Consider the following 19284-nt stretch of genomic DNA (forward strand, 5'->3'; position numbering starts at 1 on the left):
GCATCACACCTTGTAACTGAAGCTTAAACCTAACCCTAAGGGGATTAAAAAATATAATTCTTTATGCTATTTATCACCTGCAAACACACACACAATAAAATTAGAAAACTACTAAAGTTGCTCAGCCTACAAGAAGCAGCAGTTAAATCTCCCTCAAATCACACTACTATTGTAAGAAATGAAAGATGCATTTGAAAATGTAGTCTAGATATAATAAAAAAAAAAGGGTATTCACGACTGGTATGTCTTTGATAACATTTCATGACTGGTGAGTCTTTGATAACATTTGCTTGATTAAGGCTCTGACCTGGGTTTAAACAACAAATTAAGCAATTTTCCTAGAAAAAAAAATTCCGTCTCGTCTGGTGGAGAATATGAAATTACAATCCAGGAGTTGATAACCCAGCATCTACAATATGTAATCTACTCAACCTTCCACTCATTGTCTCAATACATCAGCATTTTCATGGCCATAATCAGTCTGTGGTAGAGGTCTCTCTATATGATGTCTAGCCATATGCTGGGCTGTTTCCGTACTAACTAGCCATCACTTGCAGTCAGTAATCAAAACCAAGTGTTCTCAGATTTGATTGTAAGATTAATAAGATTAACCAAGATCATTAGGGAGGTGGTGTCTGGCCCAGAGCAGCATCACACTGCCTTCTCTCATATCACAACAGGACTTAAACTCAGTGACACAAAGCTATCAAAAAGTACTTGTTAACTGCATGTTACTCGCACTGCTGGTAGTGGTGTGATGTGCATATCTCATAGCATTTAGCTAGAACCAGCAAAAATCAATGGCTTTGTTATAGGCACAGTGCAGTGTTAGGGGTGGGAAATAAACCCTTGACTCATCATTAGGAAATATTGACTTAACTAGCTGCAGATCTTTGATTTATACAATTAAAGATAGAATAGACAGATAGACAAGAGTGGTAGAGAGGGGGGAAGGGGGAGAAAGAAAGAGAAAGAGAAAGCAAGACAGAGAGAAAGAGAGAGTGAAAGAGAGAGGGACAAAGAGAGAGAGAGAGAAAGAGAGAGAGAAAGAGAGAGAGAGATAGAGAGAGAAAGAGGGAGAGAGAGAAAGTGAGACAGAGAAAAAAAGAGAGAGAGATTCAATGAATTCAGCTGTATTGATTTTCCAACAGAGAGTGTCAACAGATCATATGTTTCTAGATCAATCTATATTTATTTTTCCAATAATCATTAAAGTTTCATAGACACATCTGCTGCAGGTGAGAATCACGACTGGTAACATGTAGCAAAATGAGGTTGCATTTACCTGGTCTCTTGGCTATCTAAGATTAGCAGCCAAGTTTCATTTAAATCACACCCTACTATCACGAAAAAGATACACTGGATTATGTAATCCTGAAGACACAAAAAAGATATGACAGTCATGGCAAAAGCATCTTTGATCATTGACCAGTCCAGACCAGATTGACCCAAACAAAATGTGGAAGACAATGGAGATGTTGTGAAGTATATTTGCCACCTAAATGTGACTAACCCTTAAGGGTTGATGCTCCTGTAGCTTGTAGCCTCAGGAAAACATCTCCAGCTGGTTATTGACACACTGTGCCCTATCAGTATTTGCAAAAGGAAGTCATCTTTCCCATCTCCAGCCTGACGTGATACACATCGACCCGAATTTCTGGGTATTGACCCGTCATCAGCGTGTGGCAACCACCGGTTGGCAATGGGAAATGATTCTTAGTGCAAATATATATATACTTTCTCCAATGACAAAAAGTCACTGATCTTGAAAAAGTGGAAACAAGCAATAATAATAATGATAATAATAATAATAAATAAATAAGTTGTACCTAGAAACAAAACAATTCAACCCTGACTAAGACCTTCCAATCATGAAGTCTGTCTTTTTAGGACTACATAATCTAATACATCCTTTCATTCTTTTACAACAACCAGGACAGGATTTGAGAGAGATTTGGTTGCTATTTCTGGTAGATCAAACAACCACATTGGGCTTCCAAGTTAGTTCAGGAAAATGAAGGGACAAAGTGAAGGTCTCAACCTAAACATTATTACATTAGCTATTTCTTCCACCTGCAAAAATACTTCCTTATTTCTGCTCCATTTTAAACTGAGTTTTAGCATAAGGTAATTATAATTAATCACCTTGAATAAAGGTGTAATGTCCAAAACATTAGAATATTGGATTTCACTCAAAATTTGTGGGCTTGAACCTACTTTAGAAATCATCATTATGTTGTTAGAGCTTAACCCCAAATCATCCCTAACTAACCATAAGTAAGAGTCATATATTGGGCTCGATTTAATCAAGTATTCCCCATCTCACCACAACCACCACCTACTTGAGTAGGTGAGAGTGGTAAGTATGGCCCAGATGAATGGACATATTTTCAGCATATGCCTGTAAGCCAGTGAATACAACTGGGGAAGGCAATAAAGGCAAACTGGGATCTGTAAAGTTCCTTCATTGACCCCAGGTGCTTGTTTTCCCATTACCATATTCATTTCCTTTTATGCTGTTATTTTTTCATGCCTGTTTTCTCAAACTCAATTATATATAACCCCTACTGTTTTTGTATTTTTTCTTTGCATCCCTTCATCTACCTCTCAATGGAAATGATGTTTGCCATGAATGCCTGTTTCACAGAGTTCAAGAAAATAAGTTATACTATGATTAGTTATTGGGAAAAAAAAAAGCTATTTTGTTTCATTTCTGATTCTGGACTATGACAAAGACTTTTGGGTTAATTAGAAATTCATTCCATTTCCTTGGAGTAGAAAAATCTTCGATTTGACATTTCATTTAAGTGTATACATTTGACATCAGCCATTAGCAATATTTACTCACACTGCAAGATGGCCACCTCAGAAGTAGCAGGAAGAGATGCTCACTGTAAGGAGGATAGCAATAGCCTCGATAAGCAAACATTCCCCACTTCAATTATTTTTAAACAAAATTAGATCTGACTAAAAAAGAAAAAACAAAAGAAAAGTATATGACCCACAATTATTTTTAAACAAAATCAGACTAGAATCTTGTAAACATTTAGACGGGGAAGTATAAATAGCCTAAACTGCAACAATAATCACAACAGCAGCCACATCTCATCATTTGCAAACATTGTAACAAGGAGGTCCTCGATATGAGAGAGGTTATGAGAAAGATAGTACCTTCTTGCTCAAGTAATTTAGCTAAGAAAGGTTGAGGGGAAAGTAATTATGCTTCTGTGTTGCAAATAACAGAAAATTTCTATGTCATCATAAGTGGAGTTAGAGGGAACTATGACTGATGAGCGAAAGGGCATATCGAGACCTGGTGACTGGTCACTAAAACTAGAGAATCATGTGAACAGACAAGCTTGGCTGGTGTATCATATGCCTGTCCACAGGTTAATGTAGCAGTATATGGGGAAAAAAGAACATAAGTCCAAGCTAAGGATACTGACATCAACCCTTGGTTTGATGTCACATCTATAGCACTGAATAGGAAGGTGCTGAGAACAGAGGCAACCTGTAACTATGCGGTAGAGTGGGGTGTGTATGGTCCAAAAGACCTCTAAAAACCATAATGCTTGCTTAAAGTCATACCACATTAAGGGGAAACCCTTACTTCACAATGAGAATAAAGACTAAGGATAAATATCTAAGATATCCATATCGAAGCGACTTTCTCAAGAGTACAATTATTGTGAAATGCCAAAATAAAGGTGATAAAACTCAAAGATTATGAATAAGGCAGGAAATATGGAAAGATATTCATTAAATGAAAAAAATAAAAAAAGATGTATGAAATATTTTAGAATTTAGAAAATGTGGTGTTAAGCTATCTTAAAAAATTATAGGCTGATAATATAATTTTAGTTTGGAGAGTTTTTATACCAAAATACATGAAGTTGAATCCACACCTTATACAATGCTTTACATATTCGTAAAATTGCTTTAAGTTCGTCAAACATCAATATTTTTTTGTTCTTTAATCAGATATGTCACTGTTGCTGAGTAAAAATTTAAACAACTGTAAATGTAGTACGTCAATGAGTTCAAGTTTAGTATGCCAGATTATAGCAGAATCTCAAGAATGAGAATTTACTGAAGACATTCTCCATTTTTAGCATTAAAAAGAAACTGGTTAAACTTGTGTAAAATTAAAATAAATTCTTGCTGAATATTGTTCTGTGAAAAAACAAAATCCTTGAAAAATTAGCAAATGTTCAAAATATAAAGCATAAACTGCAATATGTGAATAAAATACTATATACATGTATCCCTAGATTAATATACACATTCAATATATTTACTTTGATTTTATTATCATCATCATCTTTTAATGTCTGTTGTCCATGCTGGTATGGGTTGGACGGTTTGGCCAAGGTTGGTAAGCTGAGGGGCTGCATCAGACTCCAATCTGATTTGGCATGGTTTCTACGACTGGATGCCCTTCCTAATACCAAAATTATAAAAGCAAATATGTCATGTATTCTGTTTTTTGTAAGTGTTGCTTAATCCTAGATCAAATTGATCAGACCCCCTGATCAATTGTGTCCCAGCTATGACTGTCCTGTAATTTTGTACAAATAAGATGACACTGTTCAATGTAATGTCCCTTCTGATGAAGACAGTAGGATGTAATTTTAAAGACTGACTGTTATTGCTAAATGAAATTGCTTCAGTTATGTCCAAGGACTAAATGAACAAGATACTGATTTTCTTCATTTCCCAAATTCATTTGTAATTACTATAATAACAATATCATTATTGCCTTTCTTTCCTTACCATGAAATTGCTTTTCAATATCAAACTATTTTTGTCAGATATCAAGTTTTAAACATTATGTCACAATGACATCAAACAACTCTTTGGTATATCTATATAAAGAAGGTACAATCCTTTGATGGTGTACGTACATAGGCGCAGGTGTGGCTGTGTGGTAAGAAGCTTGCTTTCCAGCCACATGATTCCAGGTTCAGTCCCTCTGCGTGGCACCTTGGGCAAGTGTCTTCTACTATAGCCTTGGTCCGACCAAAAGCCTTGTGAGTGGATTTGGTTGATGGAAACTGAAAGAAGCCCATCGTATATATGTAAATATATATATGCGTGTGTGTGTTTGTGTGTCTGTGTTTGTCCCCCTAGCATTGCTTGACAACCGATGCTGGTGTGTTTATGTCCCCATTACTTAGCAGTTCGGCAAAAGAGATCCAATAGAATAAGTACTGGGCTTACAAAAGAATAAGTCCCGGGGTCGAGTTGCTCGATTAAAAGCAGTGCTCCAGCATGGCCGCAGTCAAATGACTGAAACAAGTAAAAGAGTACATCAATGAAGTGTAATTTGATATTTCATACTTCTGTTCATTACTGAATTGACTGCAGATAACCTATCCAGAGAAAACCTTTGCTTATTGTGTAACTAGATTTATGATAGTAACTGCTACAATAATACATTGCATTGATCCTCCAAGTAATACAATACTAATGTACAGTGTTATAGGAGCATTGCTAAAATGTTTGTCTTTTTGTAGATATATGTCGTTATCTGTAGCATGTGAAGCCTAGTGATGAGGAAACTGCTAAAGACTTAATTTGTAATTGTAGTATCTGGAGCTGTAGTATATGGCATGGCCAACCACACTCAGGGAATGGATTCTAGCTCAGCAGTTTAAGCTAATGAAGGAAATGATGGAATATACAATGAAGCTTTTACTTACTGTGACAACAGATTCATGGCAGCATTGTTTGTATGATGTAGAGCAAATCAGTCTAGCAGGACTTAATCACTATCCCACTCAAAGCCCTATTCAAGGGATGGGTTAGAGATCAGTACTGTAAGCTAACAAAAACACTCATTGTACATATGTATGTACATCCCTCTCTCTCTCTCATATATATATATATATATATATATATATATATACAGGGGTTGGACAAAATAATGGAAACACCTAGCATCATAATTTTGAAATATCTTTAAAATTGTCAAAGACTTATTTATTTGGGGTTTTTTTATTTATTATTAGTGTTCCTTAATATGTTTTACTAAAATTGTTGTTCCTTTTCTGATATCAGAAGAAAAAGGTAATTAAAGTTCATTAAAATGACAGATCAATCTGACTTTCAAAGAGGTCAAATTGTTGGTGCTCATATGGCAGATGCTAGCATAATGAAAACAGCTGAAATGTTTGGTATATCAAGAAGTACTGTCTCGAAAGTAATGATAGCCTTTGAGAAAGAAGGAAAAACCTCCCCGTCAAAACAAAAGTCTAGAAGAAAATCAAAACATTCAGATAGGGCCCGTCGGACTCTTACATGAATTGTTAGAAAGGATCACAAAAGTCAGTGCTAGAAGAAAAACAACCATCTTTGGTTTCAAGATGAAAGGTGTTCTTCCATTAGGATAATGCTCAACCACATACAGGGAAGATGATATTCCAAAGGCTGGAGCAGTTTGAATGAGAAATGATGCCCCACTTACTATATTCACTGCACATTACCCCATCTAATTACTTATTCTGCCGTCTTCAATATCAATTTAGACAGAAAAAATATGAATTTTGTATCGAATCAGAACAGTACTGGAGAAGTATTTTCCATCACGGAAAAGTGAATTTTGGAGGAGGGGGCCTTGCAAGTTTATCAGATAGATGGAAGAGCATTGTAGAAAATAAAAGAGTATATTTTAGATTAAAAAAGAACTATTATAATTTTGAAAAATAAATGTATAAAAAGACCACATTATTTATGGAATGACCCAGTACACATACACACACACAACTGTTTACAGTAAGGAACTGTTTAAAAACTCAGTTATTTACAGCTAGTTAGACTAAACAATAGGGAGTTTAGTATCTTGGCTATAGACTATTACTAATTAGTTACAGGTCAGCCCTAATCAAATATTTATGATCAAAGATGTTTCAGTCACGACTATTCATGGCTGAACCAAAGTAAAGTTTGTCCAATGTGTCTTTTAATGAAGATAGTGCTGTGTGATATGAAGTAGATTTAGCTGTTATTCCTTGCATCAACAAAAAAGAAAACCACCCTAGAGCGACAGAAAATGAACCATCAAACAACAGCTGTATTTCTCCAGCTTCTCTACACTGTAACACTGTAAACAGCTGTGACTTTTGGCTTCAGACCCTACCAAATTCACTGCATCCAGCAATTAACAAAGCATTAGCACCCTATGACTAATGTATATACTATGTTACTTATTAGCACAGGCTGGAGAAACAGCTGTTGCTGATGGTGAATGTTATCACACCAGTGTGCGAGACTGACTCTGTTTGTGTGTGAGACAGACTCTGTATGTGTGTGTGTGTGCAAGACTGACTGTGTGTGAGTTTTTAAGTGCAGAGGCACATACATACCTGTTTGTATACATCCGTATGCATATGTGTCAGTGTGTCTATGGGTTCAGATCTAGAAAACTATGAGAGAGAGAGAGGGGAGAGGGGCAGACAGATAAATAGAAAGATAGACAGACAGATAGATGGAGAAAGGGAGAGAGAAACAAACAGACAAAGCTAGACAGAAAGACAAACACAGGTAGATCTAGAATAACAAACTTAGCGTGTGACTATATCTGTGTATCTTTTTCTCATTTCAGTCATTGGACTCTGGCCATGCTAGAGCACTACCTTGAATTGTTTTAGTCAAACAAACCAGCCCAGTGTGTGTGTGTAGAGAGAGAGAGAGAGTGAGAGTTTGAAGTAGTGTACAGATATTGTATATTGAGAAAAAGGAGGCAGTAAGAATCCTGGATAATCCTTTATTAGCACTTTCATTAATTTTTATGATAGTTAAATTCCTCTCCTGTAATAGATGCAAAGACAAAAGAGAAATGCACGAAAAATGTTACTGGTTACAGCCACAATAGAAACAGGATATCTTCTGAATGGGGAGAGAGAGAGAGAGAGAGAGAGAGAGAGAGAGAGAGAGAGAGAGAGAGAGTGTGTGTGTGTGTGTATTAAAATGAAGTTCATACTTCCATTTAAATCTCTTTGTATAAAATGTAAAAAAAAAATTAAACAAATTTAAACAAATAGGCATAGGAGTAGCTGTGTGGTAAGCAGCTTGCTTACCAACCACATGGTTCTGGGTTCAGTCCCACTGCGTGGCACCTAGGGCAAGTGTCTTCTACTATAGCCTCGGGCCAACCAAAGCCTTGTGAATGAATTTGGTAGATAGAAACGGAAAGAAACCCGTCGTATATATGTATATATAAGTATGTATGTGTATATGTTGTTTATCTGTGTTTGTACCTCCAGCATCGCTTGACAACCGATGCTGGTGTGTTTAGGTCCCCATAGAATAGGCTTACAAAGAATAAGTCCTGGGGTCTATTTGATTTGATTAAAGGCGGTGCTCCAGCATGGCCGCAGTCAAATGACTGAAACAAGTAAAAGAGTAAATATGAATTTATAGTTGAAATTTATAGAAAAACAAAAGACAGACAGGTGTATGAACAACAAGAAGGTGTATCAGTTTGAAGCTCGGGAAAGTGAAAAAGCCTTTTATGTTTTGAGCCTACACCTTCAACAGAAAGGAATAAGAGAAAATTAAAAAGAGAGAATAAAGAAAAAATAGTTCTGGGTTCAGTCCCACTGTGTAAGCATCTTCGGTAAGTATCTTCTACTATAACCTCAGGCCAACTAAAGTGTTGTGATTTGGTAGATGGAAACTGAAAGAAGCCTGTCATATATGGATAGATATTGTTGCTATTATGTTAAACTGTCGTATGTCCAAATTTGGCCAAATGCATTATTTTCATTATTTATTTTTGCTTGCAACAGCCAGTTCTTTTGGACAAACTATCGTATTTCCAGCTGCTACAGATGCTAAGGTGTCAAAAATTGTCAAAGTGTAATACAATGGTTTTGCTATGGAATGGTGAAACTATTTTTTTGGTTTCTGAAAAAGCAACATTTTGGACTTACGACACTTTTGCATAATAGCAACAATATGAAGCCCCCCCCCCACCCCACCCAACCACCAATCTGGTGTAGGGTATGAAACACAATCTGGAAATGAAAGCTCAGTCCATGGAAGAACACCACACCTTTTCTGTAAAGACTAAAAAGAGCCAGCAATCAACACAGAGTCACGATGAAAGTTTTGAGGGATGACAAAGGTATCATTTTCCTTGATTTTCTAGAACATGGGTATAATGCATACAATAAGTGATACATTGAGACAAATCTTTAGAAGGAAGAAACCAAACAAGAGTCTAAAGATGATCAACATTCACCATGACAATGTGTTACACATCTTTGGCAATGAATGAAGCAACTGGAAAATTGGGCTGATCAGTAGTCAGTCCCCAGTTTACCACACAGCTCAGATCTGGTACCCTACAACTTTCATCTGTTTGAGCAAATGGACAGTCTTGGAGAACAATGATTTGATGACAAAAATGAGTTGGAAGTGGCTGTGAAAAAGTAGACAATAGTACACACCTTAATGTTTTTCCTAAGGGAATGTAAGAGTTGGGTTCAAGGATGGTGCAAATGCAATTGCTCATGATAAAAACTATGTTGATTATAGTAGAAGATAACCACCAACATGTACAATCTGAATGATGTGTCAGTTAATAAAAATGTTAGGCCCCCCCCCTTTGCATGACTTTCAGTGCAACCAACTGAATGTGTGTTTTATATATATATATTGTTGTGTCTGGGGAAAATCATTCTCTTTTAGTGCCTTATTATTTAACACACTCGCTGGTAAAGCTTCCACTCATTTTTCTAAAATTTCCGTTGCAAGATGCAACGAAAATTTTAGAAAGATAAATAAGTATATGAGTGGAAAGTTTACTGGTGAGTGTTAAATAATAAGGTACCAAAAGAGAATGACTCTCTCCAAACAAAATATGCTTCAACACACAAACTCACATAAAGAATCTTGCAAACCAAATCCAAAAACGAAGTGTGTGTGTGTGTGTGTGTGTGTATGTGTGTGTGTAAATATTAGAAGAAAGAAAAGGGATTTTAAAAATCCTGGAAAATATCAATAAAGTACTCAGTATTAAAAGAATTTGGTTACCAATGCTCAGCAATGATATGTGAGAGAGAGAGAAATGGGTGGATAAAGATGGATGGATGGGCAGACAGATGGATAGATATAGAGAGACAGACAGATGGATAGATATAGAGAGACAGACAGCTAAAGATGTTAGGATAAAGATAGATTGAGGGGAAAAATTATTAAATAAAATGTTAGGAGAAAGAAAGTGGAGATGAAGATTATTAGAGAGACAAGTTGTTATACAGAGGGTAAATTAGAAAGATGGAGAAAGAAAAATAGGAGAAAAAGTGTGAAAGAGAAGCAGAGAGTCCTGTTAAAACAATGGAGTTAAAAGACCAAACACCATCAGCCATTTGTGAAATAACAGTCAGAGCAGTGCAAACATAAAAATGCACTTATTTTTACACCTAAACAATGTGCAGTTCTAAACATGTCCAGAGCAATTTTCAATATTTCAGCACTGTTTGTAGATACAAACATGCATACATACTTTCATCAATGCTACACACACACACACACAACTACCACATTGGATACATACATACACACACATGGGATGGTATGGAGTATATTACTACAAATACATACTACCATTACACACACCACTACACACAAACATACACTACCACCTCACCACATGCACTACTACTGCGCGCACACAACATTCAATATAATAAACATCAAATAGCTTTTTCACTCGACACAAGAAACATAGGTCAATAAGTGAGCTTTGAGAGGTCACCTGGTTTGCTAGAAATAATTGTTAAACCTCTCTCAAATCACAGCCTACCAACTGTTAATAAAGGGGAAAAAAACAATGTAATATAGTACAATGAATGAAAAAGACAAAAAAAACCTTTGAGATGGTCATGGCTAAAACACTTGATCATAAGCCTGTTAAATCAGTGCCGACCTGGGGCTAAAGGCCGTATCTTGTTTGTCATGGCTGTTCATGTGGAACCCTTCAGCTGTTGACATCATTCCAATTTATGAATGGAAACAAAACGGGTGTAAAGTAAAGGAAGTTTCCCATCTGGTTGCTATTAGCAACATATTGTTTACTATGTTCCAGGTCAAACAGTACATGCTTGGGGCACTGAAAACTAATGGAAATGGTAGAAGAGTTTAAAGACTGAACTGAATTGTTAATTAATGTGGTTGTTAAACTCCTTGTCAGAATGTCTTCGTAAAATTTACATCAACACTTATAGTGTTGATGGAATCATGGTAGTTTGAATGTAAATATTGTGCTGATGTAAATAGTGTAGTGTGAATGTAGTAGATATTGTAGAATTGATGTAAACAAGTCTCAAATTTCAGCACAAAGCCAGCAAGTTTAGGGGGTGGGTGGAAGTTGACTGCATTCACTCCAATGCTTAACTGGTACTTATGTTATTGATCCCTAAGAGGATAAAAAGTTAACTTGACTTCAGTGGGATTAGAACTCTGAACATCAAGTGCCGGAAGTGTGAATAATATAACTTTAATGTTGTTGTGTGGCTGTATAAAGTGCATATGCAGGCGTTGTAGTGTAGATGTATATATTGTGTATGTAGAGGTATATAGTGTTGATGTAAATTTTACAAAGACATTTTGACAAGGAGTTTAACAACCACATTAATTAACAATTCAGTTCAAAAGAGGTTTTGTCCGCTGCCTTTTCTGATCATCTCAATATGACTGAATGAGGTTATTATGATTAATATCTGGCTTGAACTGACAGTGTTAGTGAAGTAGGAATGATAAAATGTTGAACTCATTTTCTTGAAGCATTTAGTTACTTCTCTCACTATATTCTGAGATTTGATCTCATGACGACACTACCGGTCTCTCTTTCCAGAACAGGGTTAAGAACATTGCATTTTTCATAAATGGCTGTAAGTTATATGTCATCTATCTACTTGCATACCAATAAAAGACCTACCTACCTAAAAAGGAAAACCACTACCACATTCCTATACACCTGTAATTCAAAAGAAATAAACACCTCTAATGAGCAGGTAATGAAAGGCGAAACTATTCAAGTTACTCTGTCTATTCTCCTGAGAGCCTTGTGGTTTAACCATGGTTATATGTATGCTTATTATAGGCAGGCAAATAAAGAGTTACAAACCTATTCACAAAAATGCTATCTCAGCACTAACACATACGCACAAGTAATGTTCTAGCATATTCTGTTTATAAATCATCTACACAGCCTTTCAAACAAATGATATTTATTTTATAATACAATGTTCCTGTTTTCCTCATAATAAACTTTAGTACATCCTGACATGCTGTTTACCCAACATTATGTCATTATCAATGTCCTCCGCAAGGTAAATTAACAGGAAGAAGGCATACTAACAAATGAGATACTGAACATGGAGAGAGTGTCTAGGGGGAATAAACAAAATAAAAAGATAAGATTAAGTATATACAGCATCTAAAATATATATATATATATATATATATATATATATATATATATATATTCTGCCTGCTCACTGCCTTTAGAAAAGTAATTGTTCATACATACATATATAATTCTTCAAGCCTGCTACTTGTATAATTTTGGCATAAGGCAAGCAATTTAAGTGGGGAAGGAGTTGGTGAATAACATTAACCCCAGTACTTGGCTGGTACTTTATTTTATCAATTCCAAATGGATAAAAGGCAAAATTGACCTTGGCAGGACTTGAACCCAGAATGTAAGGAGCCAGAAGAAATGCTAAACATTTTACCTTAATAATGGTTTGAAATTTCAGCACATTTCAGAGGAGAGGGTAGGTTGATTACATTGACCCCAGGACTTAACTGGTACTTATTTTATTGACCCTGAAAGGATGACAGGCAAGGTCAACCTGGGCAGAATTTGAATTCAGAAGGTAAAGATGGACAAGAAGCCACTAAGCATTTTGTGGAATGTACTAACAATTCTGCCAACTCACTGTGTTGCTGCCTTAACAATAAATGATCTTATTGTATACAGTATTGAGATAAAAGGAGGAACAGAAAACAGCAATAAGTCAGGTAAAGTAAGACAGCATTGAAAGCCAAAAGTACATATACAGTACACAGAATATAACACAAAACAGAAAGTGAACAACAGAAAAGCCATGAAGAAGGGGTGCCCCCTAAATATACAACAGACACCAAAATCTATTGGCTAATGTACAGTATTTTATTCACTCAGCATGTGCACTTCAATATCACACTTCCCAATACACACACACACAGAGTACTGCCATATCTAATGTTATGAAAAACATTCAAGCCGCTTTATCAATCAGATGTGTGATATATATATATATATATATCACATATATATGTATGTGTGTGTGTATATATATATATATATATATATATCTGAGAGAGAGAGAGAGAGCTGTATGCTTACTGTTGTCTTCTACATGCTATTCTGTTGTTATTGTAAACAAACCGCCAGAATGACAGCAGACAGAACTGCAAAAATTAAACAGATTCCTAATCTAAGGCAAGAGCAGACCATACCTGACCTTTTACTTTGGAACAGTGTAGGTTCTAAGGTAAACAACAAAATATGTCTATCACAGGCCAAATTACACAATAAGACTCACCACATCACATCATCTTGTTTATTCATTAGTTAATATTGTCAGCCACGGGGTAATAAGAGATAACCCAAGGCACTAGAAGCAACAATATCTATGTCAGTACATGGGATGGTTCACCAATATCTACATCAGTACTTTCTTTGTTGTTATTCAAATTTAGTTGAAGTTAACTTTGCCTTTCCCATCCTTCCAGAGAGAAATAACACTAATTGGACTGCATTCAATAATGTACACCTTCTCTCATTCCTGTACAGATATTTAACATAAAAGTTTATCAAAGGTTATCAAATGAAAGCAAAATTTATTTTCTTTGCAATATTTTGTACTAATTATTATAGTTACCAGGGTCTGGAAGATAGTGTATTTATGTGAACCTATGGGTATGAAAATAGAATGGTTATACATCTTTTTTCATATAACTTAATTTCCTTTTTTGTATAACTTATAGCTTACCTAACATATGACATATTGAATAAAGATTAGCCACATACTTCAGCCATGATTTAAAAAATACATGTTGTAATTGAAAAGATAAATGGCTTGTCTTTATTTAATCATTGATAAAAAGAAAATATCTGAATTCCTAGCCTTATTAGTTTTCAAGATAAATTACTTAAATGTTTGTTCTGATATATCAAACACCTAAAACGTTAGGGTAAATGAAGGTAGAGGTACAAAGACCTCAGCTATTTATTATTGTTTGTAAGTAATGCTTGCCAGCTGTTCATGACCAGACCTTTGGCAAAGATAGCTGATAAAAAAAAATGATCAACAGTTTCTAACCAAGCAGGCAGTCCCAAAATTTTTGATATAGTATAGTGCAGTATAGGCAAGTTTGCTGAGGGAGATTTAGCTTTACTGGAGATTCGCTATGTAGGAAACCATCTTGTTGATTGCTCTTTTTAAACAAATCATTTGAGCATTGTTTCTGATCATGGAGCAAGCTTAATACTGCAGCATTTTATCCAAGGATTTAGGCTTTTAAACAGAAGTTATCCCCTATTTAACCTTTCGTTACCAACCCGGCTGAAACCGGCTCTGGCTCTGAGTACAAATGTCTTGTTTTCATAAGTTTTGAATTAAAATCTTCCACCAAACCTTAGCCACAATTTCTGTTCCTAACACTAGCTTAATGATAACTAAGTTATTTTACTAAATTCTGAGTTGTATTTAAAGTAATTGAAAGAAACACAGAACATCTCAAAATAAATACAGTAACAAAAGGATTAAAGAAAGTGAGAAGTTTGTTGCAGCATGTCAAGTGAAAATGCAGAAGCTACCTTGCAAAAACTCCTGTTAGACAGGGCATGCCTCTCATCCCTTTCGAGATCCAAATAAGTACCAGCTAAGCAGTGGGGTTGATGTAATCAATTCGCCTGCCTCCCCTGAAATTGCTGGCCTTGTGCCAAAATTTGAAACCAGTGTTTTTTAGTGATGGCTGTAAATTTATATTTGTAACATAATTTAAGACTTCAAATGCATGGTTCTTCCATATTTTAAAGATAAGAATTTATCAAGGTATATTTATTTCTAAATTTTATGAGAAAGCACTCCTTCTTCTAAGATAAATACCTTTCTACCTGCCAAAAACCCATAACATGCAATTAATACTTTTTACAGGAAGAAAACAGAATAATAGGTTTTGCTTAAGAGTTGAGCACATGGGCTACCTTGGATTGAAATCATGACGATGTAAAAATATGTAATTTCAAACAATGCCACTTATACTAAAGAACATCAGGCAGCATATTTTCCCTACTTGGCTCAGTTGTTGCTTTTAACCTTCTTTTGATCAGATGTGTTTCAGTAATGACTATCCTATCTTTTATTCAGAACTAGTGCAGCTAGGACATTAACCAATGTATCCTATACTTCTTAAGACAATAATCTTTTATTTTTTAACTTGTTTCGGTCATTGGACTGAAGTACCATCTTGACCCAGTAGTCATTTCTTTTCGTTAGTCCCCTTTTCGAAACCAACAAGTTACAGGGGTGTAAACAAACCAACAGCAGTTGTCAAGCAGCAGTAAGGAACTGACACATACACACAATAGGCTGCTTTCAGTTTCTTTCTGGAGCTGTAGTAAAAGACACTCATGGTATCAAACAGAGGGACTGAACATGGAACCATGTGGCTAGAAGGCAAATTTCTCAACCCCACAGTCATGTCTGTTAAGACAGGCTTCTATTTGTAGCAAGCTGGTTCCTCACAATATAACATCAAGGATTTTACTTCTAAAACATTAGGAGATTTAGCTGCCATTTCAAGCCAATTGAGCAACCACCTAGAAGTATCAGTATTAATTAATGGCCATTAGCTGGTGATGGCAGAATGAGGTGATGATCACAGTAAAAATGAGATTAACCCCAAGTCAGCCCTGATCCAGAAGAACAAAAGCATTCTAGCCATAATCATATCTTATCTTATTTTTCAAACAATGTATCAAGAATTACTTTATTCAGTCTCATTTTAAGATGGCAGCAATTTGATGAGGAATTGGCTGCAATTTTAGCAAGTCCAGTAACTGTATGGAGCTGGAGTCTCCAAATTTTTCTCCCAAAGTACTCATTCATTATATTCAGCAGTTTTGGTATACCACTTGTGAAGAGTATATTGTGAAATGGTTGGATACCATAAACTAGACAACAGTTAAGCCGGTGAGCTGGCAGAAATGTTAGCACACCGGTCGAAATGCTTAGCAGTATTTCGTCTGTCTTTACGTTGAGTTTAAATTGCGCCGAGGCTGACTTTGCCTTTCATCCTTTCGGGGTCAATAAATTAAATACCAGTTACACACTGGGGTCGATGTAATCAACTTAATCCCTTTGTCTGTTCTTGTTGTTTCCTCTCTGTGTTTAGCCCCTTGTGGGTAGTAAAGAAATAGGTATTTCATCTGTCTTTACATCCTGAATTCAAATTCCGCTGAGGTTGACTTTGCCTTTCATCCTTTCGGGGTCAATAAATTAAGTACCAATTACACACTGGGGTCGATGTAATCGACTTAATCCCTTTGTCTGTCCCTTCTATGTCTATCCCCTTGTGGGCAATAAAGAAATAATAAACTAGATAACAGTGTTTATCATTTATAATAGTGGGTATCATTTTACATAAAACAATGAGCATAATTACATATATATAATGTTATTAATTATTATCTTTGGCTGTCTTGACTTCCAAACAAAATATCTTACAAAGTTTTGTATTAAATACTATTTACTAAATCTGAAGATGCACCATTGAGAAGTAGTTGGTTGCAATTAGTTCAAAACTGAAGTGTTTCTACAAATATTGCACAACCCCATTAATTCCTCTTATGAACTCCTAGGGTCACATATCCCATGGTTTTAGAACCACAAGCATAAGGTTTTATTACTAATTTGCAACAGTTAAATAGATCATGTTGATGATATAGATGAGGGTAATGATGAAGACAACAACAGTGAGAAATATATTGCCCAAAATGTCTTCTTCCTTAAAAAGACAAGGTGTGATTTGAGGAAGATTTAGCAGATACTTTCAGAACTTCTAGAGACTATATAGAAGTTTCTTTACTGCCTTGCACTACCCACCACAGCAGACCAATAGGATTGTTAAAATAATCCTATTGGTCAGCTGTGGTGGGTAGTGCAAGGCATTTGACTGGAAGCAATGGCAACCTTGGTATCTACAGATTTCAACCAACCAATTTTTAGCCTAGATATGATGGATATAAAATATAGTAAATAAATATATAAATCTCCTCTCCACAGTCTCCTACTAAAAGAAAACCAAACAAATAAACTAATTATTTATCTCTAAGAGAGCTCAAGAAGACTGATAAGTACTTGGTTACTTTGACTCATAATTACTGAGACATAACATCCATGCATACATGTAATGTGTGTGTGTGTGTGTGTATGTATGTATGTGTATATATATATATATATATATATATATATATATATCCACACACACGCTCCACATATTGCTCCTATACACTTTACTCCTGGCTAAATGAAAAAAGACACACAAGCTCTCTGTAAATATATATATTTAAATTATATATATATGTGTGTGTGTGTATCTACACATATACACTCTCTAATTCAGGGTGTGTGTATTTATATTTCTTTTCTGAAATTTTCATCTTACTTCAAGGTAAGGTTTCCTCTCATAATTACCCAATTCCAACTAGAAAACAAGCCCTATTTCACAGAGTGAGAACTTTTTCCTTATCATTTGAAAAACGAGACAGACAGCCAAACAAACAGACCCTCTCCAACTCATTCGTGGCTCACCAGTCATTACCAGTCACTTCTTTAATATTTATTTTAAGACTTCAAGAAGAGCTAAGAACATTAACATTACAGACCCTTGTTTCTCAGAGTGTTTTGAAATCTGTGCCACATTTCCTTTATAGCTTCTTCACTAATTAACATATGTGGATGTGTAAGGTTATGTATGTGTGTGTGGAAGGGGTGGGGGCCAGAAAATAAATGACATTTCATTCCCAATGAATATTACAGATATCACATTTACAGTGTGTATGCATGTATGTTTGTATATATTTGTCTATTAGTACCTGAGAGTGTTATGTTTGCATTGAATATATATTCACACACACACGTGCGTGTTTGTGTGTGCATGTCAACAATTATGTATTTCTAGATTATCATCATCATCATATGTCCATCATCCATGCTGGTATGGGGTGGGATGATCTGATAGGAACTGGCAAGCTAGAAGACAGTGCCAAACTCAACACTATGCTTTGGCAAGGTTTCTACAGCTGGATACCCTTCCAAATACCAATCACTTTATAGTGTAGTGGGTGCTTTTTACATGCCACCAGCAACAATGAGATCACCATTATATATATGTGTGTGTGTATATATATATATATATATATATGTAAATACACACTTATTTGTAAATAATATAAGTATGTACATGAAGGTATGTAAGCATTAATGTGTATGAGAATATAAGCATGAATGAGAATGAACACATGTGCATGAATGTACAGATACATGTATACATGAATGAATGTGTACACACACACACACACACACACACACACACACACACATTCATTTATTTTTCCATGCTAGCATGAGCTGGACAGGTCACCACACTTCAAATCATTTCTTAGATTTACTGCTCACCTCAATGAGCAATAACTGTTGAGCTTAAGATCATAAGGTTGTGGGTTCATTTACCGGCCTAGACAGCATAGTGTGTCTTTGAACAAAGAATTTCATTTCAAGATGCTCCAGTTTGTTCAACTGTAAAAGAGTTCCAGCCAAGTTCTGATGCAGTTCCCTTTGTCACATCCACAATATTCCACTGGGTCAAAGGTAGGACAGTGTCCATGTCTGCTTGCAACTACATAAGCAGATAAAGCAACTAGCGAAAGTACATTACAAGCTACCATTTTACATTTACTTGCAAGTGATAACTAAGCTTTTGGTGGTGGCTGGGAGAGCAATGCTGATGATGACAACAATGGTGATTATTTGCTACAAGAATGTTAGATAAGAGGACTGGTAGCTAATGTGGGGCACAAATACTTGACTAATACTAAGTATCCATTCTGTAAGGACAAATGTCAAAATTGACCCCGATGAGATTTGAACTCGCAACACACAGGGGCATAGCTAAATACTGCAAAGCATATAGTCCAGTACTGTAATGATTCTACCACACATC

At 35.6% G+C, this 19284-nt stretch overlaps 1 protein-coding gene across 5 annotated transcripts in view; it reads right to left on the reverse strand.

Annotated features, from left to right (window-relative positions):
- LOC115213106 (tubulin polyglutamylase TTLL5) overlaps positions 1 to 19284 on the reverse strand; it is a 155250-nt gene that overhangs the window by 64029 nt on the left and 71937 nt on the right. The gene's annotated exons all lie outside the window — the stretch shown is intronic.

This window comes from Octopus sinensis, linkage group LG6 (genome assembly GCF_006345805.1).
Source record: "Octopus sinensis linkage group LG6, ASM634580v1, whole genome shotgun sequence".
NCBI lineage: Eukaryota > Metazoa > Mollusca > Cephalopoda > Octopoda > Octopodidae > Octopus > Octopus sinensis.